The sequence below is a fragment of the Eumetopias jubatus genome, unplaced genomic scaffold (assembly GCF_037043125.1).
Source record: "Eumetopias jubatus isolate StellerSeaLion01/CBP00866 unplaced genomic scaffold, mEumJub1_p1.0 scaffold_15, whole genome shotgun sequence".
NCBI classification, from domain to species: Eukaryota; Metazoa; Chordata; class Mammalia; order Carnivora; family Otariidae; genus Eumetopias; species Eumetopias jubatus.
The window spans coordinates 2,282,860-2,307,336 of record NW_028274821.1 but is presented as its reverse complement, the minus strand read 5'-3'; the positions used below and the strand labels follow the sequence as shown (position 1 = coordinate 2,307,336).

The window sequence follows — 24,477 nt, the reverse complement described above, 5'->3', positions numbered from 1 at the left end:
TTTGAGAAAAGGTATTAATTCTTCTTTACAAGTGTGGTAGGAGTCACCTGTGAAACTGTCTGGTCCTGGACTTTTGTTTGTTGGGAGATTTTTGATTACCGATTCAATCTCCTTGCTGGTAATCAGTTTGTTCAAATTTTCTATTTCTTGCTGCTTCCATTTTGGCAAGTTACAGATTTCTAGGAATTTTTACTCATCTCTAAGCTGTCCAATTTGTTGGTATATATTTTTCATAATATTCAGTTACAATTGTTTGTATTTCTGTGGTGCTGATTGCTACTTCTCTTCTTCACTTGGGTCCTTTTTTTTTTTTTTTTTAAATGAGCCTTGCTAGAGGTTTATCAATTTTGTTGATCTGTCCAAAGAACCAGCTCCTGGTTTCATTAATCTGTTCTACTGGGGTTTTTTAGTTTCTATTTATCATTTATTTCTGTTTGAATATTATTTCCTTCCATTTGCTAGGTTTGGGTTTTGTTTGTTCTTTTTCTAGTTCCTTTAAGCAGAAGGTTAGGTTGTTTGAGATTTTTCTTGCTTAAGGTAGGCCTGTATTGCTATAAACTTCCCTCTTAGAACCAGTTTTGCTACATCCCAAAGATTTTGGACCATTGTATTTTCATGTTCATTTCTTTCCATGTAATTTTTTATTTTTTTGATTTCTTGGTTGACCCACTGTTTAGCAGCATGTTGTTTAACCTCGATGTATTTGTGTTCTTTCCATATTTTTCCTTGTGGCCGATTTCTAGTTTCATAGCATTGTAGTCAGAAAAGATACATGGTATGACTTCAATTTGAATTTGAGACTTGTTTTGTGGCCGAATATGTGACCTATTCTGAAGAATATTCCATGTTGCCTTGAAAAAAATGTGTATTCTGCTTTTTTAGGATGGAATGTTCTAAATACGTCTACTAAACCCATCTAGTCCAGGGTGTCATTCAAAGCTACTGTTTTGTCTTGTTTGGACGAACTGCCCACTGATGTAAGTAGGGTGCTAAAATGCCCCATTATCATTGTATTACTATCAGTTAGTTCCCTTACATGTTATTAACTCTTATTTATTTGGGTACTTTCATGCTGGGTGCATAAATATTTGTAATTGTTACATCCTCTCACTGAGTTGTCCCCTTTATTACTATGTAGTGTCTCTCTCTGTCTATTACAGTCTGTTTTAAAGTTTATTTTGTCCGGTATTAGTATTGCTACCCAGGCTTTCTTTTGCCATCCATTTGCATGATAACTGTTTCTCCATCCCCTGACTTTCAATCTGCAGGTGTCTTTAGGTCTGAAATGAGTCTCTTGTAGACAGCATATAGGTGGGTTTGTTTTCTGTAATCTACTCTGTCACCCTGTGTCTTTTGATTGGAGCATTTAGTCCATTTACATTCAAAGTAACTATTGATATGTATTTATCAACATTTTGTTACTTATTTTGTGGTTGTTCCTATAAACTTTCTCTGATCCTTTTTTCTCTTCTCTTTCATGAATTGTTGACTTTCTTTAGTGATATACTTGGATTCTTATCTCTTTAATCTTTGCTTATCTATGACTGGTTTTAGATCTGTGGTTACCATTAGGTTAGTGACACCTGCATGTAGCAGTGTACATTAAGTTGATGGTTACTTACGTTTAAACCCATTCTTGACTCCTCTCCCCCCATTTTAGATATACAGTGTCATATTTTACATCCTTTTTATGAATCCTTTTACTTTTACAGAAATATTCATTTTTACTGCTTTTGATTTTTTCCTCTTTTCATACTCTCCCCCCTTATGATCTCTCCTTTCCACTCAGAGTCCCCTTTGATATGCCTTGTAGGGCTGGTTCAGTGCTCATGAACTCTTCCTTTTTGTCTGAGAAACTCTTTATCTCTCCTACTCTGAATGACAGCCTTGCTGGACAGAATATTCTTGGCTGCAAATGTTTCTCTTTCAGCACGTTGAATATAACATGCCACTTCCCTTCTAGCTTGCAAACTTTCTGCTGAAAAATCTACTCATAGCTTCTGCAGGTTCCTTGTAAATAGCTATCTCCTTCTACTGCTTTTAAATATTTTTTTTTTTAAGATTTTATTTATTCATTTGACAGCGAGAGACAAGCAAGAGAGGGAACACAAGCAGGGGGAGTGGGAGAGGGAGAAGCAGGCTTCCCGCTGAGCAGGGAGCCCAATGCGGGGCTCGATCCCAGGACCCTGGGATCATGACCTGAGCCGAAGGCAGACACCCAACGACTGAGCCACCCTTATTGCTACTTTTTGCCACTTTACTGTGTCTTGGGGTGGACCTCCTTGGGTTCAATTTTCCAGGGGATCTCTGTGCCTCCTGGATCTGGATGTTTCCTTCCCCAGATTCAGGAAGTTATTGGCTATTATTTCTTCAAATACATTTTCTGCCCCCTTTTCTCTCTCTTCTGTGATCTCAAAATGCAAATCTTAGTACCTTGATGCAGCCACTAAGTGCCCGAAGGCTATTCTTAATTTGCATAATTTTCTCTGCTCTCCTTTGCTCAGCTTACTTTCCTTTACTCTGTCTTCCAGGTCATTAATTTCTTCCTCCCCTTCACTTAGCCTATTTATTCCATCAAGTTTATTTTTGGTTTCACTTATAAGATTCTTGATCTGATTCTTTTTTTCTCTCTGTGTCAAGGGTCTCACTGATGTTCTCCATTCTTTCCTTCAGTCCAGTACCTTTATGATCATTACTGTAAATTCCCTATCAAATATATTACTTTTATCCATTTCACTTTGATCTCTTGCTGTGGTTTGATCCTGTTCTCGGTCTCATTTTGTCTGGCTTTCTAGGCTGTGTGTTAGGAAAGTCAGTTACTTCTCTTTCTCTTTTTGGTAAGAGCCTTGTGAAGAAGTCCCGTAATGCCCTGCAGTGCAGTGTCCCATTCCCCAGGTCCTGGCACTTCAGGGAGTGTCTCCTATGTGCGTTGCGTGTGCTCTGCTATTAAGTCTTGGGTGCTTTTTCCTTCAGTCCAGTCGTCTGTAGAGGCTCTCTTTGCCTTTTATTTGCAATGTTTGGTCCCCAGCAGGATGGGATGCATTTTAACAAGAAATGCAGTGGTCAGGGGCGCCTGGGTGGCTCAGTTATTAAGTGTCTGCCTTCGGCTCAGGTCACAGTCCCGGGGTCCTGGGATCGAGCCCCACATCGGGCTCCCTGCTCGGTGGGAAGCCTGCTTCTCCCTCTGCCGCTCCCCCTGCTTGTGTTCCCTCTCTCGCTGTGTCTCTCTCTGTCAAATAAATAAAATCTTAAAAAAAAAAAAAAAAAAGAAGTGCAGCGGTCTGCTTGCAAAAATGAGACCTGCACCCAAACTGACATGCTGCAAAATGTGCGGATCAGGAAATGTGGTGTTGGCAGGGTTTGTCTTGGTTTTTTCTGGGTGAAGGACCCACAGTGCTGGGACTGAAGGGAGCAAGACTGGGAAGGGCGGGTCCGCCGGGGAGGGGGGGCGGGTTTCGGGGGAGGGTGTGGAGTGGTGTAAGCAAGTTAGGTAAGGAGTGTCGGCGCCACACTGGTCCCCACAGATGGCCTCTCTTCATGCTGAGGGCAGAGGAGGGAAACGGTGCCCGCCAGCTCCTTTGTTCGGTGGGGGTCCCCTCCCTATGATCGCTGTCTCCCTGGGCCACACTTCAAGATGGGCAAATCACTCTCCCAGCTGCCACCAGTGTTTTTCAAACTGCTAGTTCTATGCCACATCTGCTCAGGCTGCTGCTGGTCAAGCTCGCTCTCTAAGGATGGGGGATTCAGCTTACTAACGCCCTCTCCCTCTGGGTTCTGAGCTGATTCCGCTGATTTTTAAAATCCCAGGCTTTAAGTCCTGCTGATTACAAGAACCCACAAACCCGGACCCTCTTGCTTTCAAAGGCAAACGTTACAGGGATTCAACCTCCCCATTCCCGGGCTCCCTGGTCTGAAACTGTTTAGTGCCCTCCTCCTTCCCACCAGCTCCCTCCACACCTGAAACGGTCATCGTCTGTTCTGCTCCCAGACCACATCTTCACCTTTTCTACCTTCTTTGATGGGGCATTTTTGCTACCTTTAGTTGTGGAGCTTGTTTTGCCAGTCTTCAGATCATTTTCTCGGTTATTTAGGCTCCTATGTTATCTAGTTGTGTCCATGGGACAAGGGAGCTTAAGGCCCTCCTACTCAGCCATCTTGCCAGCAAATCATCAAAAAATTATTTTTTTACACAAATTTGTACTACTAGAAATAATGATGAAAGAAAATGTATACAAGAAGTAGGATCTATGGTTTCTGTTAAAGAAAAAAGAGAGATGAGGAATGGAGACGTATTTTTGTTGAAGGAAACAAATAATTTTATCCTTAAGTAAAATAATTATCCCAGAATAAGGGGGGAGAAAAGGAAAAAAACAGAACAAAACCTAAATAGATATAGAAAATTTTAGAAGGTCTGTGGAAAAAGGAATCTTAAGAAACATACTTTGTGTGTGGTCAAGCTAAGGTTAGGACGGGCCTATTTAAGTTAAAAAAAAAAAAAAAGAAAAACAAGAATTTTATTTTAAAAGTACCCCAGTGCAAGCTTAGAATTTGGCTTTGTTAAATAGACAAGATTCTTTTTAGAATACTAGTCTGCTCTTAACAAAAAATTATGAACAAAGACCTTTCTCTATCTTTAATGTAATAACTTACAAGAATAATTTCCTGTGTTCCACGTTGTCTTCAACTGTCTTTGACTTCTTAGAAAAATAAGTCTTCTCTATTAAAACAGTTAAATTGAGGCGCCTAGGTGGCTAAGCGTCTGCCTTCGGCTCATGTCGTGGTCCCAGGGTCCTGGGATGGAGCCCCGCATCGGGCTCCCTGCTCCGCGGGAAGCCGGCTTCACCCTCTCCCACTCCCCCTGCTTGTGTTCCTGCTCTTGCTGTCTCTATCAAATAAAATAAAATCTTTAAAAATAAATAAAACAGTTAAGTTTTGTGGAGGTTTTTTTACATGTACTTAACACTGAAATCTTTACTGTCATTTTCGTTGAAGGGATAACAAAGTACCGCTTCACAAACTCAGTCCTATTTGATCAAATGTTTTAAACCTTTTGACATTTTTTGAAAAAGAATACAAGCAGGGGGAATGACAGGTAGAGGGAGAAGCAGGCTCCCTGCTGAGCATGGAGCCCAATGCAGGGCTCGATCCCACGTGACCTGAGCTGAAGGCAGACGCTTACCCAACTGAGCCACTGAGGCACCCCAAGCTTTTAACATTTTTAATAAACTTCCCCAAATCAAATTCTGAACAAAGTAAAAAGAAAAACATTAATTTAACAATGTAATCTTTTGCTGCTGGAGGGTCTTGCCGCAGTGTTGATGGCTATTAATCCATCAGAGTGTTGGCGGCTGAAGCCTGGGTGACTGTGGCCGTTTCTGAAAATAAGACATCCGTTAAGTTTGCCGTATGAATTGACTCTTCTTTCAGGGAAAAATTTCTCTGTAGCATGTATTTCTCTATAGCACATGATGCTGTTTGGTAGCATTTTACCCACAGAACTTCTTACAAAACTAGAGCCCATGCTCTCAAACCCTGACGCTGCTTTACAACTATGTTCCTATGATATTCTAAATCCTTTGTTTTTATTTCAACAATCTTCACGGCATCTTAACCAGTAGATTCCATCTCAAGAATCCACTTTCTTGGGGCGCCTCGGTGGCTCAGTCGTTAAGCGTCTGCCTTCGGCTCAGGTCATTCTTTCCTCTTCCGTAAGAGGCAACTCCTCATCTGTTCAAGTTTTATCATGAGATTCTAGCAGTTCAGTCCCATCTTCAGGCGACACTTCTGATCCTGGTCCGCTTGCTGTTTCCCCCACATCTGCAGTGACTTCCTCCACTGAAGTCTTGAATCCCTCAAAGCCATCCATGGTGTGTTGGAATCAACTTCTTCCAAATTTCTGTTGATGATGACATTTTGGCCTCTTCCCATGAATCACAAATGTTTTTTATGGCATCTAGAATAGTGAATCCTTTCCAGAAGTTTTCAGTTGACTTTGCCCAGACCCATCAGAAAAATCACTATCTATGGCAGCTATAAAACCTTACAAAAGGTATTTCTTCAATAATACTTGAAAGTCGAAATTACTCCTTAATCCATGGGCTGCAGGATGGATGTTGTGTTACCAGCATGAAAACATTAATCTTATTGGATATCTCCATCAGAGTTCGTGGGTGACCAAGTGCGCTGTCAATAAGCAGTTATTTATATTTTGAAGAGACTTTTTTCCTTGACCGTAGCTCTTAACAGTAGACTTAAAATACTCCATAAACCATGTTGTACACAGACGTGCTATCCCCAGGCTTTGTTGTTCCATTTCTACAGCACGAACAGAGTAGATTTAGCCTACTTCTTAAGATCTCTAAGATTTTCAGAATGGTAAATGACTACTGGCTTCAACTTAAAGTCATCAGCTGCATTAGCCCCTAACAAGACAGTGTCCTCTGAAGCTTTGAAGCCATGCACTGACTTCTCTCCAGCTAGGAAGTCTTAGATAACACCTTTCATCTTAAGGCTGGTTCATCTACACTAAAAATGTTTAACGGAAGCATCTTCACTAATTCTCTCAGCTAGACCTTCTGGATCACTTGCTGCAGCATCTACATCAGTACCTCCTGCTTCACCTTGCACTTTTATGTCAGAGACAGCTTCTTTCCTGAGACCTCATGAACCAACCTCTACTAGCTTCAAACTTTTCTTCTGCAGTTTTCTTGCCCCGTTCAGCCTTCTTGGAATTGAAGAGTCAGGGCCTTGCTCTGGGTGAAACTTTGGCTGAATGGAATGTTGTGGCCGGTTTGATCATTTACCCAGACCAAACTTCCTCTGTATCAGCAGTAAGACTGCTTCACATTCTTAATCACTTGTGTGTTCACTGGAGTAGCATTTTTTTTTAAAGACTTATTTATTTCTTTGACAGAGAGAGACACAGTGAAAGGGAACACAAGCAGGAGGAGTGGGAGAGGGAGAAGCAGGCTTTCCACCAAGCAGGGAGCCCGATGCAGGGCTCGATCCCAGGACCCTGGGACCATGACCCGAGCCAAAGGCAGACGCTTAACGACGGAGCCACCCAGGTGCCCCTGGAATAGCATTTTTCATTTCCTTCAAAAACTTCCTTTGCAACCACAGCTTGGTTAACTGGTTCAAAAGGCCTAGATTTCAGTCCATTTTAGCTTTCAACATGCCTTCCTCACTAAGCTCAATCCTTCCTAGCTTTTGATTGAAAGTGAGAGCCAATGACTCTTCCTTTCAGTTGAACATGTAGAGACCATTATAGGATTATTAGTTGGCCTAATTTCAATATTGTTGTATCTCAGGGGAGAGCAGGAGACAGGGAAACAGCCAGACAGTAGCGCAGTCAGAACACACGAAACACTTATCGATTAGGTTGACCTCCTTATTTGCGCATGGTTTGTAGTACCCCAAAACAATTACAATAGTAAAATCAAAGATCAATGATCAAAGATCACAAGTATCACATTAACAAAAATGTACGAAATATTGTGAGGATTATCAAAATGTGACACAGACACACAAAGTAAGCAGATACTGTTAAAAAAATAGCACCAGGGCACCTAGCTGGCTCAATCAGAACATGTAACTCTTGACCTTGGGGTTGTGGGTTTGAGCCTCACAATGGGTATAGAGAATACTTCAAAAAATAAAATCTTTTAAAAAAAAAGAAGAAAATGGCGCCAACAGACTCAACAAAGGGTTGCCACAAAACTTCAATCTATTAAAAAAAATAATAATGTTATCTGCAAAGCACAATAAAGTGAAGTGCAATAAAACAGGTATGGCAAGCATTTACATGGTAAGCATTATCAAAGAAAAAGTAATACTAACCCTTCTTTACGCTGCACTTTCATAAATATAAGTATTCTGGAAATTATATGGAAATCTTAAAAATTTGAAATGTCCTGGCACATGTTATAAGTCGCAACTCCAGCTACTGTCTTACAATACTGTAGGATACAAAAATAAACCCCCCTGTCAATTACCTTATAATAATGTCTCATCTGACCCTTAACCATCACCAATTTTAAGTCTTTCATCACAGTTATTGTTTTACTCTGATGATTTTACAAAACTGTGCCTGCAAAAATGCTTCATCTTCAAGGAGATTCACAGAAAAGACCCTGACAAGTACTCTAGAATAAAGATTTCTGAAACTCTCAAAATCATAAAACTGAACTAGGGTAAGAATTTCCAAAACTCTGACGCAAAAACTGAACTGCTAACAAAAGACAAAGAATTGCAGAGGACTGAATAAACTGATAAAGATGATCATGATTTTTATGACTTCATTTAAAACACTGCTGGTTCTTAGTGTTTTGTTTTCCTAATTTAAAGGACCCCCTTTTCTCCTCTCGAGTTATCTATGACTTAACAGCAATTTAGTAACGTGAGTCTTTTTAACAAGGGTTGACAACGTATGTTTCTGCATAAGTTCAGTACGAATCTGTTCTCCCAGGGCGCCTGGGTGGCTCAGTTGGTTAAGCGTCTGCCTTCGGCTCAGGTCATGATCCCAGGGTCCTGGGACTGAGCCCTGCATCAGGCTCCTTGCTCAGCGGGGAGTCAGCTTCTCCCTCTCCTCCTCCCCCCTGCTCATGCACTCTCTCTCTCAAATAAAATCTTAAAAAAAAAAAAAAAAAAGAATCTGTTCTCCCTATGACAGGAAACAATTAGACAAGTCCCTGTCTTGGCTTTTTAGCCTAAAGAGACTTTTGAAGTTCAATCCGAGATTCCCTATGAAAAGTTCCAGCGAAGTAGATTTAAAAAGAGCCTTTACGGCCAAAACACTATTCTTCCTGCACTTATATAAATAATCAAGACAAGTTTATCGGAAACTATACTTAATCTGCAAAATTAGTCTTATATTCTTATTTTTAATAGAAATGGATATGATATAAGGAAAAAATTGTATCAAATAATATGCCTTTATGGATCAGTCTATTTTTTGTTTTCTACCCATGAACTGGGCTGGTTCCAGAATTCTAGTTTCCTCTAATATTTGGCTAGAACTCTAACATTTCCAATTTTCTCCCACTTTTTGGACACGAAATCACCATGAAACTAAAATTGACTCTTTCCTAGAACCATGTACCCTAAAACTGGACAACCTGATAGAAACTTCAAAGGAATCACACTGCTCATGTGTGGACAGTTTTCGTGCCTGTTGCTATGTGGCTGCTCAGAAAGATCACCAGGGACATTATTGCTGCAAACCAGGAGAATCTGTCAGGTTGCCACTATCTGCCCTCACTCCATCTAAAGATGCTCAGAACCCTACATTTAGAAACCTCAACTGGCTGCTCATCAAATTCACAAAACAGAATTTATAATTTGCTCAAACTACTAACCTTTGTTTTTTTGTTTCCACAGAAATGCCTCTCATTAAATCACCTAATCGATCTCACCTTACAGATGCCTAACTTACATGGAAGCCCACCCGCACCACCTTCTGAAATACAACATCCTCTTGTTCATCCTACGTGTTTTGAACATAAGTGTTTGCTTATATGTTCTGTTGTGCTCTATGTAATCATTTAAAAAAAATGATTTAGGTAAAACCTGACTTACGTAAAAACTGACTTAGGTAAAACCTGAATCTGATTATAACCCACTTGATTTATTTGACTGGTTAAATTTTAGCTCCTGGGAATCCCGACTCTGGGAAATTTTTCAATCTTTGGCTATTGTTCTCACAGTCGTCATACTAACCCGTCTAGTGCACTATAATCTCTCGAAGGTTTTAAATGCCTATTGGCAGCCGCTCACATGACAAATGTCATCCATCAGGATAAACAACTCAATGATATCAACAATAACCACATGAATGACAAAGACAGTGACTACACAGACCTCCAACCTGATGACTCAACTACTGGAAACAGCAAATGTGTTTATTCTTCTGCCTGACTACATCAGCGGTAGTAACCAAGAATAACATCATAATTGTTGGTCATACTCTCAGCCTGCTAAGTAAATGACCAAAAGGGGGGAACTGTTAAAATCAAGGACAGGCAGAGACTAGCCTTGAAGATTCCCTGAGCAGACAGAACCAGTTTAGTCATGCAGGCAAAGCTTAATTCAGCTTACCTGGCAAGGTTAACCTGATCTGGAACATTCCTTTCTTGTGCCTCTGAAAATCACAAGCAAAACTTGAACTGTTTCCCAAGGTTAATATGAGATAACCTCTGATCAATTCCGTATCATTTAAGAAAATTCTAATATTGTAACTAACCACTGTATAAATTAAACAGTCATTGCCTTCTCACTATATAAGCTTCTTTATAACAATATACCCCTAATCCTCATTCTATGTTCTGATTTCAGCACTCCAGGTTTGCAAACTGTATCTCTGGTGTGTGCACAACAAACTTTTACTAATTACTACATCAGTTATTCATTGGTTTTACTCTGGCTATTCTGAACCTTTGACAATATCAAAGAACATGATTTCCCAGAAGTGAAAAAAAGCACAATAAATTCAATGGGTGACATTAACAGTAGGCTAATCTTGTTAAAAGATTGAACAGAGAGAGATTAGAAGAAAATATCCTGAATGAAGCATGAAGAGGATAAGAAACTGAGAGGGTCTAATATGCTTTCAATGGATTCTGTAAAGGGGGTGGTAGGCAGGAGAAATACTTTAAAAGATGGTGCCTACAAACTTTTCAAAAATGAAAAGAACTTCAGTACAGATTTAACTGCACCTACAAAAACAAAATATACATAAAAATATATACGTAGACACATCATAGCAAAACTGTTGAAAACCAAAGATTAAAAAAAAAAAAATCTATACAAGGAGAAGAAATCAGAGACAAACCATGAGAGACTATGGACCCTGGGAAACAAAATGAGGGTTTCAGAGGGGAGGGGGGGGTGGGAGGATGGGGTAACTGGGTGACGAGCATTAAGGAGGGCACGTGTTGTGATGAGCACTGGGTGTTATATGCAACCACTGAATCACTGAACACTACATCAAAAACTAATGATCTACTATACAGTGGCTAACGGACCATAATAAAAAATAAAAATTAAAAAAAAAAAAAAAAGACAAATTCCAGGCGCCTGGGTGGCTCAGTTGGTTAAGAGTCTGCCTTCAGTTCAGGTCATGATCCCAGAGTCCTGGGTTCGAGTCCCACATCAGGCTCCTTGCTCAGCAGGGAGCCTGCTTCTCCCTCTCCTCTGCCTGCTCCCCGCTTGTGCTCTCGCTCTCTGTCAAATAAATAAATTAAATCTTAAAAAAAAAAACAAATTCCACTCATGGGAGTAAATATTAAACTGACAGCTTACTTCTCATAGAGGGACTAGAAACCGAATATGTAATTCAGGAACTTCTTTCAACACCTTAGAAGAAAACCAACAATTTAGGCAATTCAATACACATCAAAATTATCCCTCGAAAAGAAATCAACTTGTGAAATTTTTAGCTAACAAAATCAGAGAATTCACTATTAGCAATCATTCAACAGGTGAGAAACACAAAGAGTGTTCTTCAGGCAGAAGGACAATGTTCAAAGATGGAGGACCGGAATTACAGCAATGAATGAAAAACAATAAAAAGGGTAAATCCAAATGGTTATTGATTATACAAATTAATAATGTCTTAAGATAAAATAGATACAGAATTAAAAAAGCACAACAGTGGCATATAAGTGAAAATGAGATAAATGAAGTTTAAGTGCCCAGGAAAAGAGGCAAATAACCAATTACATTTTGAGAAGTCAAAAACAACAGGTGTTTTAAATAACTTCCAAGTTAACAACAACAACAAGAAAGCATCCAAAGAAAAACAAAAAAGGAGAGGAAAAAAAGCACATTAAACAGGTATAATAAAGAGAAAATACTTATTAAGATAAAATTTACACCCAACTATGTCAATGATTTTGTTAAGTGACAACAGACCAAATGTTCCAAATGTAAGAAACATTGTCAGGCTAGATTGTTTAAATTCCAATGATAAATTGTTGACAACAGACTCATTCAAAATGTAAGTGCACAGAAAGTATGAAAATAAAGAGAAAAAAAAGACATACGTTACATATATTAACCAGAAAAGACAGTGCCGCTACATTAATATTCAGCTAAACAAACTTTGTCCTAACTATACATTTGTCTTAAAGAGGAACACTTAATAATTTTTGAAAACTCAACTGATGAGGAAGACCTACAACTCTAAACATGTATGCACCTAACAACATATCCTCAGAATATATAAAGCAAAAACTATCAAAACTAAGAAGGAACAGACAAATGCAAGATTACAGTGTTAATACATTTCTGTTGCTGAGCAATACAACCAGTAGACTAAAAGGAAAAACTAATAAGGACGTTAAATTCAACATGACTAACCAAGCTGAACAAACATATAGACACTGCATTCAACAAATACAGAAGCACATTCTTTCCAAGCACACACTGGGCATTTACAAATTGGGCCATAAAGCAAGTTTCAAAAATTTCATAAGCTTTTAAATAGCGTTCTGACCACAACAGAATTGAGACAGAAATATAGGCAGAGGGGCGCCTGGGTGGCTCAGCAGGTTAAGTGTCTGCCTTCAGCTCACATCATAATCCCAGAGTCCTGGGATCGCACCCCACATTGGCCTCCCTGCTCAGCAGGGAGTCTGCTTCTCCCTCTGCCCTTCGCCATGCTAACGCACTCTCTCCCTCTCCCATAGATAAATTAAATCTTAAAATATATATATATATATATATATATATATATATATACAGGCAGAGCAGAGACGATTCTTAAGAGCAGTGAAACCACTGTGTATGATGCTATAATGGTGGATACATACCACATATTTATCAAAACTCATAAAATACACACCAACAACAGTAAATACTGACATAAAACTATGGACTTAGAATGGTGATGATGTGTCAACAAAGGTTCAGTGACAAACAAACATACAATCTGGGGCAGGATGTTGATTATGGGGGAGGCTGGAGGGGATGGTGGGGGAATCAGGAGGTACAAGAGACTCTATACTTTCTGCTCAATTTTGCTGTGAACTTAAAACTGCTTTTAAAAATAAAGTCTATTTTTAAAAAAGATTTATCTGTCAGGTTATATTAAGTACGTTTTGGTTACAAACCCCAGAAATCTTAGTTAGGAAAACTTAACCCAAAATACTTCCCACTTCCCACCCCTACCCTCCCACTTCTCTTCTCTTCTCCACCCCGCCCCTCCTGCACCTCCCTCTGCTTTCTGCTCACTGTAGACACATAAAAGCCCGGGACTGCAGGAATCTCCATCCGGAAACATGATCACCGGCAGGAGGAAGGGGATGTGGCAAATCTCACCACTGCTTTTAAAGTTTATGTGACAAGTGTCTTCTCACATTTCACTGACCAAGATAAATACACAGCCACATCTAACTCAGGAAGCAGGAACCAGATACTACCACACATCCACTATAGTATCTAAAATTACAAAGACCAATAATACCATATATTGATGAGGATGCAGAGCCACAAGAATGTATTTACCATAGTAGGATGAAAAACTGGTATATCTACTTTGGAAAAGTTTGGCATTATCTACTAATATTGAACACAGACCTAATATATGACCCAGCAATCCTACTCCTAAGTGTACCGAACACAAAAGTATACAAGAAACACGTACCTGAGAGTTCACAGCAAGTCCACTCATGTGAGCCCAGTGACAGCCATGAAAATGAGCCTCTTGGATCACCTACCATGGAGAGATGCTCCACTCCTAACTCACCAACACACTCCACCCCAGCACCACACCTCCCCCACAGGCTGTTTCTAGCCAATGACCAGCCGCAGGCAGAACACTAAAGCGGGCTTATTCCTGCAGGACAAGGGACTCCTGGGACTCCCAACTCTGGCTAGAAGACTCCTCACTGGCCTTGCTTAATTTTTCTCAGAACTGCACTGCGGTCATCAAGCTTTGCCTCCCAAACATTCTTCATCCCTTCCTCCTCCACATGCAGCAGACCTCCAAGGTGATGACAATGCCCACACATTTATCTCCCCCACTACATCTAAATCTGATCCAAACTTGGGACGCCTGGGTGGCTCAGTTGGTTAAGCGTCTGCCTTCAGCTCAGGTCATGACCCCAGGGTCCTGGGGTCAAGCCCCACATCGGGCTCCCTGCTCAGTGGGGAGCCTGCTTCTCCCTCTCCCTCTCCCTCTGCCCCTTCCTCCTCCGCTTGCGTTCTCTCTCTCAAGTAAGATCTTGTAAACAAACACACACACCTGATCCAAATTTGCTGTCCTCTGGTTCTTGGGAGACCTGAACTAACAGTCTCCAACTGGGAACATCCCAATCTTTATCAACAAGAGAATGAAGACCCATGAATAGTACAATTCATACATGAAACTACAACTCTAGTGACCACATAAATGAAATTCACGATGAATAGTTCCACAGTCAGTGTGTCACAGACCATGAATGTGCCACTACTTCTACACATTTCACACACATACACACACACACACACACTGAAAAAAAAAGCAAGACTCTGAAGTCAACAGTCCTCAAACAGAAGGCAGATCTGCTGTGAACCCAGATTAAGCCATTTAGAGCCCAGCCGTTACTGGGTCAGCCAGAGCCCTCCTCCCGCCCTCCTCCGCCCACCCACCCCCGCCATTAGCCACTTATAAAAGCCTGCTGGGACTCCAACATACTCTCCGGCGAATACTTAAAAGCATAGATACAAAGACATACAAACATCTTAAAACACACACACACAGAACATAGTTCTGTAACATGCTTCTTACTAAATATTTTGTTTCCTACAGAGTGTAGTAAAATTTTCCTCTTATTTGTAATAGTGACACAACATTCCAGCGTATCTATGTAAAATTCACTTATTTTGCCCTAACCCCAATATTGGACAGGTGTTTCAAATTTGTCATATCACAAATACTATCATGAAAAATCTTACACATGCAGATTTGCAAACTCATACAAATGTATCTATACAACAAATTCGTATCAGTGGAACTGCTAAGCCACACACTATGGACGTTTAAAAATGTCTAAATACAGGGGCACCTGAGTGGCTCAGTCGGTTAAGTGTTGGACTCTTGGTTTCTGCTCAGATCATGCTCTCAGGGTCCTGGGATCAAGTCCTGTGTCAAGCTCTAAACTCAGGAGGGAGTCTGCTAGAGAGTCTCTCCCTCTGCCCCTTCCCCACTCTCTCTCTAAAATCTTTTTTTGAAAAGTGTCTAAATATAATGAAACTACTTTCCAACAAAGTTCTACCAAACTACAGCCCCACCAATGACATAATGTATTGAAAAACTATATATACTTTAGATGAATCTTACTTTATTAGACTAATACCTTAGAAATTATGAAAAGTGGGCTGCCTGGGTGGTTCGGTCGGTTAAGCATCTGCCTTCAGCTCAGGTCATGATCCCAGGGTCCTGGGATCCAGTCCCACATCGGGTTCCCTGCTCAGTGGGGAGCCTCTGCTTCTCCCTCTGCCTGCTCCTCCCCCTGCTTGTGCGCTCTCTCTCTCTCATTCTGTGACAAATAAATAAATAATCTTTAAGAAAAAAAATTATGAAAAGTAATTATAAATGGAAGTACATGATAGGATCACTTCTTTCACTGAGTCAATTTAAAGGAAAAAGCTTACAGAAGTAAACAATACCGAAGTAAACCAAAGAAATTACTGGTAGATACAACCCAAACATTAATTCTAAATTAAAACAAGACCATTCCAGGGCACCTGGGTGGCTCAGTCGGTTGAGCGTCCAATTCTTGATTTCAGCTCAGGTCATGATCTCAGGGTCGCAGGATGCAGCCCCATGTTGGGCTCCATGATCAGCTGTGGGGGGGGGGGTTCTGCTGGAGATTCTCTCTCCCTCTCCCCCTGCTTGCTCGCTCGCTCTGTCTAGAAAAATAAATAGATCTTTAAAAAAAATAATAAATATGGGACGCTTGGGTGGTTAAGCATCTGCCTTTGGCTCAGGTCATGATCCTGCTCAGCAGGGAGTCTGCTTCTCCTTCTGCCCCTCACCCCACTCACGCTCTCTCTCTCAAATAAATGAGTCTTTAAAAAAAATAATAAAAGAAAACAAGACCATTCCACAGACGTGCCACCCCAGGAACCAACTATCATCACTGCATTTACGGATCCTGCAGTTCCCACTGAGAAGAGTGACCAGAGCTCTGTAGGATACTGGGGCTCCCTTTGCAACCGCAATATAAGGCATAACCTCTGAATCCTCCCAGGATGGGTGAGCAGGTCTTTCACAACAAAGCCACTCCAACATTCCAATCTCTCTAAGCCTTCCTCCATTATATACCAAGACAGTTCTGTCATCTCAGCTTTGCTTAGACAGACGACCTTTTGATTTGTTTAAGGCAATCAACCGGCACTCTAATCCCTCGAGCTACCAACTGATCCAGAATGCCCACTTAAAAGCCCATATCAACAAATTCAGCCTAACCCACCTTCGTGTCCCTTCCACCATTATCAAACACCCTTAAGATCCATTCCCACAAATACCCCCAGGTCCCACCTATACAGTGGCAAACCAATCTTTTGGATCTCATGAGTCACACTGTCTATACCTCCTACTTTGGGGCCTGCTGGGACGATCCTTGGGGAAGGGTAGGCAATTACAGGTTTGCCACGCAAAGGAGATTAAGTTCCTCACACGGGTTGGAAAAGCTGCTTCTACTGGCAAAGGTAGCACAGAATTTAGGTCTCCAGCTTAACTGGAATCTGACCATACGTTTCCTAATCCAATTTTTACGATTCCACTCCTTATCAATCAATGCTCTTGCTTACAAATTTGGAATTTGCATTTTTTAGGGCAGACGCAGAAACTTTCAGGTCCCTTATGTGGAACCCCAGTTGGCATTTAAAACCCTGAGCTCATCATTTTGTTTTGTAATGTTTTAACGTGGCTAGACTGAACCACATTCCCCAGAACTTCCTTTCCCATTTGGTTCTGGTTTGGGCCACAAGAGGGCTCTGGTACAGCAGGTAGACAGTGCGGCACATGTGGCACCACATGTGTAGCCTGCGTCCGCTGGCCTTCTGGTTCCCCTCACTGCGGCCAGGCAGGGCTGCCCTTGCAAGGCTGCTGCAGTGGCCCATCTTTTCCCCAGGTTCCCTGAGAGTCCTACCTCCTGGGCCATGTGTGTGGTCAGCTCCAAGACCAAAGTCAGAGGCAACAGAACGGACACAACTTTCAATTTGTCCCATAGAGCAGACCAGACATAACTACACAGCACCCATCTCTCTCCTTAGACAACTGCCCAGGAGGGTTTGAGCACTCAACAACCCAGGCACTGAGCTGAGAACCAGAAAAGTAATTACAGGCAAAAACAGGAACAGTCTCTGCTTTCATGAAGCTCAATCTCCTAGAGAAAATGAAAATTCACTAAGTTAATTTATACTGTAATTTTGAAGTAGCAGTAAGGACAGCAGTATCTCTAATAGGAGAATTTGACTACAGGGAAGTCAAGAAAAAAACTCAAGAACTTCAGAAAATTGATGGCTGCTGTAGTGTGTGATAGACAAAGTTCTTTAGACTACTCTCTTTATCATGAAAATCTGCAAACTCACGCAAAAAGAATCTCATGAAAAAGTGATGCTGGAGACAAACTCTTAGAGAAGGCTAGGAAGAACTGAAACAGGACCAAAAAACAAAACATTCCAGGCAGAGGAAAAAGAACCAGTGCCACATGCCCTGTGGAGAAGGTGCTAGGCACAGGAGAATGACAAGCATGGCTGAAGCAAGGAAAACAACGGGAGACGTGGTTTAAGGTGAGGCTGAGGTGCCAAAGGATAAAAATTATGTATGCCCTTGAGATCATGTTACTAAGTTCAGTACTTACAGCCACTGAAAGCTTTAAGTAAAAGGGTGACATAATGAGATCCACCTTTTTAAACTCTAATTTTTTTACACTAAACAAATTTCAGTTATCTTTTACCCAAAAATCTCACTGTGTTAAAGCTAAACGTGCACAAATACAAAAAAACATATCCACAGGGTTATTCCCTGCAGCAACCTTTATAACAGCAATAGAATATAAACAACCTATGTTCATCATTAGGAAACTACAAGCACAAAAGAATGGAAAAGAGCTTATGTAAAACAATCACCAGAATATATTAAGTAAAAAAGAACAGTGTTGAGTTCTACCGTCTTTAAAAGCGAAAAGGAAATAAAAATATGCGTCCGTGCTTCTATTTGCAAAAATGAAACACTGGAAGAATAAGCCAGAAATAAAAAGGGGGCACCATGGCAATGGTGCAGGAGACAGCAATGGAAGGACCATGAACATACCTTTGTTAACACAACTTTGACTTTGAACTACATATACATTTTACATACTAAAACTTTAAAAATACATTAAACAAAAAATTAATGCAATCCTTAAAACCTAAAGATTTCATATAAATAAACCAAATTAAACTGGTATCAGAAAAAAATATTTTCAAATCATTTTATAATTTGGAACATCAACAGTGCACTCTTACGTGGATGCATTTTAAGAACTTTTAAGAACGGAAGAACTGTAATGAAATACAAACCAATACTTTATTGTTACTGGTGTTTTCAAACATTTATATACTGCAGAACAAGGGAAGTAATGTTGCAAAGAATGCAAATCTTCAACGTTAGAGAAAAAAGGATGAACTCAAAGTAAAAAACCTGCAGTGTTAAATCTAAATTGAAAATATCAATACAAAATAAAATGTTATGTATTTCCCACATCTGTCCAATGAAAGTAGAGGCATCCCAGTAGCAATACGGACACACTGCACCAGATTTTGGTATCTATATTCCATCCCCCAATAAAAGGAGCTAAAAGAACTAGCTGATCAGGAAAGCACAAAGTCTTAGACATCTAGTACCAGAAAGCAAGAAATGGTTCAAAGATTAATGGAGTGGCATCCAAGGGAAGAGATCCAGCTTGAAGGGACGGCACCATGTCCAAGTGAGGGACAAGCTGAGGAAAAAGAATGAGGACTACTTGATTAAAACACCCTGAATACACAAAAATCCATGGGTCCACAGTGGTTTCAAAAGAGAAAAAAGCAAAAAGGAACTCACAACAACCCAACCCTGTACACAGGAAAAAGGACATTCTGATCACTTGCCAGGACCCAGACTAATTAGCATTAACTAAGACATACAACTAGTTAATATATAAACATACATTCACATATAGATCTGTAAATACAGATTCATATATTTAGGACTATGGAACTCATTTATAGATAAAAACACGTAGGCCACAAACGGGTCCAAAAATTACACCTACATTGTAAGGACAGAACTATAAGCAAACTGAGCAACTTATTATAAACAAATACAATCTAAGTTTAAAAAAAAAAAAAGTCGTTCCACCTTCATTTTTATTTAAGCCATTTCTACACCCAACGTGGGGCTTGAACTCACAACCCCGAGATCAAGAGTCACATGCTCTTCCAACTGAGCCAGCCAGAAGTCCCTGCCTTATTTTTTTAAAAAACATTACTACAGTCTAAAAATATCTAAAATGGTATAAATAATGCTTTACTAGTCTCTCTATTTACACTGTCAACACTTGGATAAAACACCCATGTAGAACGGATCCTCCCTCCACCCCTTCCGTCCCCAAAACTCAACACATTTAACATTCTAGTGACTCCAGACCGATTCCCCTTTTGTCCCAAATGACTTCAGCCATCACCTCCCACAGGCTAGACTAGAGATCCTGCTCTGGCAGATCTCTTCAGTGCACCTTTCATGCTGCTTAATGCCATCGGATGGCTTTCCCCACACACAGGATAAACATCAGCTGCCTTGATGGGGTATGCAGATTATGTAAAATCTGGCCCCAAATTCATGCTACACACACCGGCCATGCCAAACTACAGGTGGTGTCAGCAGTAGTAATGTCATCATCACCATCATCGGTACCCACAGGGCACCTACTACAGAGCCCTAGGGGCTTACACTTGATGAGGTAGGTGTGCTCGTCCTGTTCAACAGATAAACACACTCATAGAAGTAAACGCTAAGATGGGGCAATCTGTGGTTGGGATTCAAATCCAGGGTGGTCTCAAACACCCTCCACATTGCCTCTGCTGCTGCTGCCCCTCCACCTGGACGACTCTGCTCTCCTGCTCTACATTCTTGACCCTGCTGGAGCACTGCCTTCTCTTCCAGATGCCCTCAGCACGAATTCCCACATCACGTGTATGTATACCTTCCCTACCAGACTGTAAGGTCTACAAGGGCACATCTTTATGTATTATGCCCATACATGGCTCGTTTTAGTAAGAACTTATGGCAATTTTAAAGCCATAAGCACCCAACAAAGAATTAACAATTACACTGAATACTGGAGCACAACTAAGCAAACTGTTCACCTCAACATTAAAAACATCATGTTAGTAACTACAGCCAAGTTCAAAAGCAGGAAGAGAAGGAAATCAACAATGACTGGCAGTGGCGGTTGCATTTCAGGACTGCACTGGGAACCCTACAAATCCACTTAATTCTTACCATATCCTCATGGGACACGTCTCTTCCCAGTTTACAGCTGAGAAATGGCAAGTCCACGAGGTGGGGGGGGGGGGAATCTGTTGTGTAGCTTCAGACCAGTACCGAGTGGGGCTGGATTTCCACCCAGACTCTCCAGAGCTGAAGGCCATGCTATCTCCATGGCCAAGTGCAGAGCCCATAGCCTTTTCACAACACCATACTGTCTGCCAAATCAAACAAAATACTTGGGCAAAATAATTGATTCCCTCTTCCAAGTTCTTCTCATTCAAGGAACAGGGGGGAAAAAAACCATTTAATTAAGCATCAATAAATAGAAGGAAGTATTTATGTAGACACGTATTAACTGCTCTTTCTCAGCAAATCAAGATTCTGCTAACAACTAAACCAGAAGAAATACTCAACAGCATTATTTTTAATCTATAAATAACCCATGTGATTAATTCTTCAGAAACAATATCCTTACCACATATTTTTAATGTACCAGAAAAAACGCTAACAATTACGGAGTGCAGCAAGTCATGAGCGTGTGGGCAATCAGGTGAAGTCACAGGGAAGTGAAAACACTGTAATTAAATTTCTCCACTTACAACTTCAAATTAATAATTCTCATATCTTAAGACTAAGCCAGATTTGAGATACTGTCCATGAGATGCACAGGCACTCACAAACCACACCAACCTCCCAGTTCACAATGAAGGCACAGGTACCATTACCTAAGATGCACTGTGAGGACAGCAATGACCAACTTTTCATTGTTACCTGGATTTCATGGGTGCTGAAACAAAACAAAACAAAAAGAGATAGGCAGCCAACGATGGAAACGGTACCACAATTACTTCTCAGAGCTCTTAATTCGATGCACTGAACTCTGACCCTAAGGGCAGACAGAACACAGCTGTTTCCCAAACTGAGGTGACCAAGGAACCCTTTTGTTTTTCCTGTATCATCTCTTAGAACTACCATCACAAAAAACACTATCTTAAGCAACACCACTTCAGGTATTCCAAAACTAAGTAAATACTGTTACCGTACTCCGAATTGGAAACTGAAGGTACTATCAACAGAGCAGTACTAGTGAAATTCCTAGGTTCAGCCAAAGTCTGAAAAAAAAAAAAAATTCTAAGTCAAACATAAAGAACTAGGAGTCCTTTTCTTGCCCTCCCCATTTAGCACCATCTTAACATCACTTCGCTACTCAAGATGAAAAACAAATTCTATTTTCTCACAAGAAACTAATACCTACTATCTATAATTTTGACATCAACACATTGTGCGACCTTTACTGGCTATCAAGTCTCATAACGAACGTTCTGTCGATTTCTGGCGATCACAACTTGGGGATGTTGCCCATCAACCAAGGCTGGGGGAAGCCTCCCCCTTTCCTCTGGCCCGGTCTGAAAGGTCACCACCTCTGAAGGGCCTTCACAAACTCGGCCCGCCCTGGGAACACCCAAGGGCAGGCTTCATTTTCATTTCCTAACATGCTATGCAGAAGGCAGTGGCTGCCCTCTCCGTCCACCCTTGTAGACTGCAGAGTTCCTTCCAGAAAATTCCAACAGAAGAAAGTTACAGGTGTTGGCATTTCGGCAGGCCCGTGGTCCCCGGCTCCTGGCGCGTCACCCGGCTGCGGGCGTCGGGCTCTGCCTCCTGACATACTCGCCAACATAGCCCCACAACCCGCGTGTGCCGCCCCAACGTGCACAGTTCCCCGTCCAGACCCGGGCCCCGACCACAACGCCAAGACCAGCCGCTGCACCAACAGACGCGGGGCGCCCACCTCCCGGCCGTTTCCACCGTCGCGGCCGTTTCCACCGCGAGCCCCGAAACGGGGTCCGAGGAGGCGCGCGAGGCCACCCCGGGCACTGCGCAAGCTTCCGCGTCGTGCGGCTCATTCCGGCGCCCCGGGCGCAGCGCGCTCAAGGTCACCCGGGATGCGGGGGCGCGCGGCGCGACGAGCGGACCCTGGCCGGGGCAGGGGGCAGAGGCGACCCGGGCCCGCAGGGAGGGAGGACTGGCGGCCGCCCCGCCCCGCCCCTCCCCCCACCGCCCCGCCCCGCCCCGCCCGGGGGTCCCGTCCCCCGCCCCGCCCGGCGGGTTATGCAACGCTCCCGCGCCCCGCCCCCGCCGCCCCCCGCCCGCCGGCGCCCAGGCCTGCGGAACAAAGCGCGCGGGGCCCGCGGCCGGGCGGGCCGGGCGGCCGCCATGTTGGCGGGGGCGGCGAACAAAGGCGCGCGGCCCGAGCCCGAGGCCCCCCGCCCCGCGGCCCGGCCGGCAGGGGGCGCTGTGCAGGCGCCGCCCGCGCCCGGACAATGCGCCGCGGCCCGGCCGCCGCTCCCCGGGCGCCGCCGCCCCGCAGCGCGCTCCGCCCGCGCCCCTTCCCCGCCCCCCGAGCGGCGCCCGCTCCACCGCGGCGCGCGGGTCTCACCTGCCGGCCGCCCAGGCCGCCGTCCGCAGCCCGCGGGCCCTGCCGTCCCGCGCCGCACTCCCGCCCCGGCCCGACCGAGCCAGACGGCACCGCCCCGCCCCCGCTCCGCTCCGCGGCCGCCGCCGCCCGCCCCCGGCCGCACGGCGCACGCGCACTGCGCCCGCCGACTGCGCCGGCCTCACCGCCCGGGCCCGGCCCGACGGGCCGCACTGCGCACGCGCCGCAGGCAGCGGGTGGGGCCTGGCGGCAGGGCGGGGCCTAGAGGGCAGCTGGGCGCGGCCTGGAGCCCTGAGTGGATCCGGCGACGCTCACCTGGAAGCGGGGCGGGGCCCGGCCAGGCGGTGGGAGAAGGCCTGGGAGCCGGGCTTGGCTAGAGGCGGGACTGGGCCCGGCGCGACTCACCGGCGGCGAGGCAGGTGGGGCGGGACGGAGGCGACAGGGCCCGGCGTCTGGGTGGGGCCTGGCGGGCGGCGGGCCGGGCCTGGAGCTGCGCATCTGGCGGCGGGGAGAGCGGGGCGGGATGAAGCTGGGCCAGGGTCGGCGGCGGGGCGGGACCTGGCGGGCGGCGGAGCGGGGAATGGCGCCACTCACCTGGCGGCCGGGAAGTTGGGGGGGGGGGGACGGCGCGGGACAGGGCCTGGCGGCGGGTCAGGGCGTGGAGTTGCTCACCTGGTGGCGGGGCTGGCGGCGAACAGAGCAGGGCGGGCTTAATGGCGCTCTCACCTGGCAGCGGGGCGGGTGGGGAGGAAGGGAGCGGGGCTGGGCCTCCTGGGCGCTGGGGTGGCGCCGCTCACCTGGCGGCTGGGCGTGCGGGACCGAGCAGGGCTGACCTGGCGCCGCTCTGGCCAGGTGGCGGCGTGGGCGGCTGGGGCGGGGCCGAGGGGCGGGGCCTGGCGCGCGTCTCACCTGCTGGCGCGGGGGGCAGCTGGGCGGGGCCCGGGGCCGGACCCCAGGTGCGCGCCGGGAAGGGGCGGTGTTCGGGGCGCGGAGCCCCGGAGCCAGGGGCGCCTCGGCTCGCGCCGGAAGTCAAGCATCCTGGGAAGTTTCGTTTTCGCTTGGTGGGAGGACTTTCACGGATTGACCGGCCCTTCTCATTCTGGGATTTAAGCCGCAAGACGTCCTGCAGCGCGCGCGCCGCCGGGGTGGATGAGGCCGGGTACGGTGGTAGGGGCGTCCGCGGGCTGAGCTGTGGCCGTCTTGACGCAGCCCGCACGCCGGGCAGGGCGCCAGTCTCCAGCGCTGGCCCGCTTCCCGCGCGCGGACCCGCCGCCGCACTGCGCCGCCACCCCGCGCCCCTGTCCGCGCGGACCCGGGCGTCGCCCACCCACCTGCCCCGCCGCGCGGGGGAGGGGACCTCTGCAGACCCGCGCCCCTGTCCGCCGGGACCCGGGCCTCGCCCACCCATCTGTGACCTTGAGAGCCTGGCCCCCACCACGCACGAGAGAAGTCGACCAGCTCTCCTCCGAGATCGGGAGCCAGGCGTTCCCACGGTCACCCGTGAACTCGTTTGACTCGTTTCACCCAAGATGCCCCTTGAGTG

The 24,477-nt window shown here is 44.5% G+C and overlaps 1 protein-coding gene across 9 annotated transcripts in view; it reads right to left on the bottom strand.

Moving 5' to 3' along the window:
* The window catches only part of SPIN1 (spindlin 1), a 77,629-nt gene extending 53,692 nt beyond the window's left edge, over positions 1-23,937 (bottom strand). For 2 of the 9 annotated variants that reach the window (XM_088019106.1, XM_088019114.1), the window contains exons 1-3: positions 22,938-23,025; positions 21,540-21,612; positions 15,727-15,891 (exon numbers count right to left, since the gene is read on the bottom strand). The gene's annotated coding sequence lies outside the window, so the exon portion shown is untranslated. Of the gene's footprint in view, positions 1-15,335; positions 15,519-15,726; positions 15,892-21,225; positions 21,246-21,539; positions 21,613-22,937; positions 23,026-23,843 lie in introns of those variants that run through there. The other 7 variants (XM_088019109.1, XM_088019107.1, XM_088019110.1 and 4 more) reach the window with 7 other exon arrangements.
* Positions 23,938-24,477: the final 540 nt, after the last annotated feature.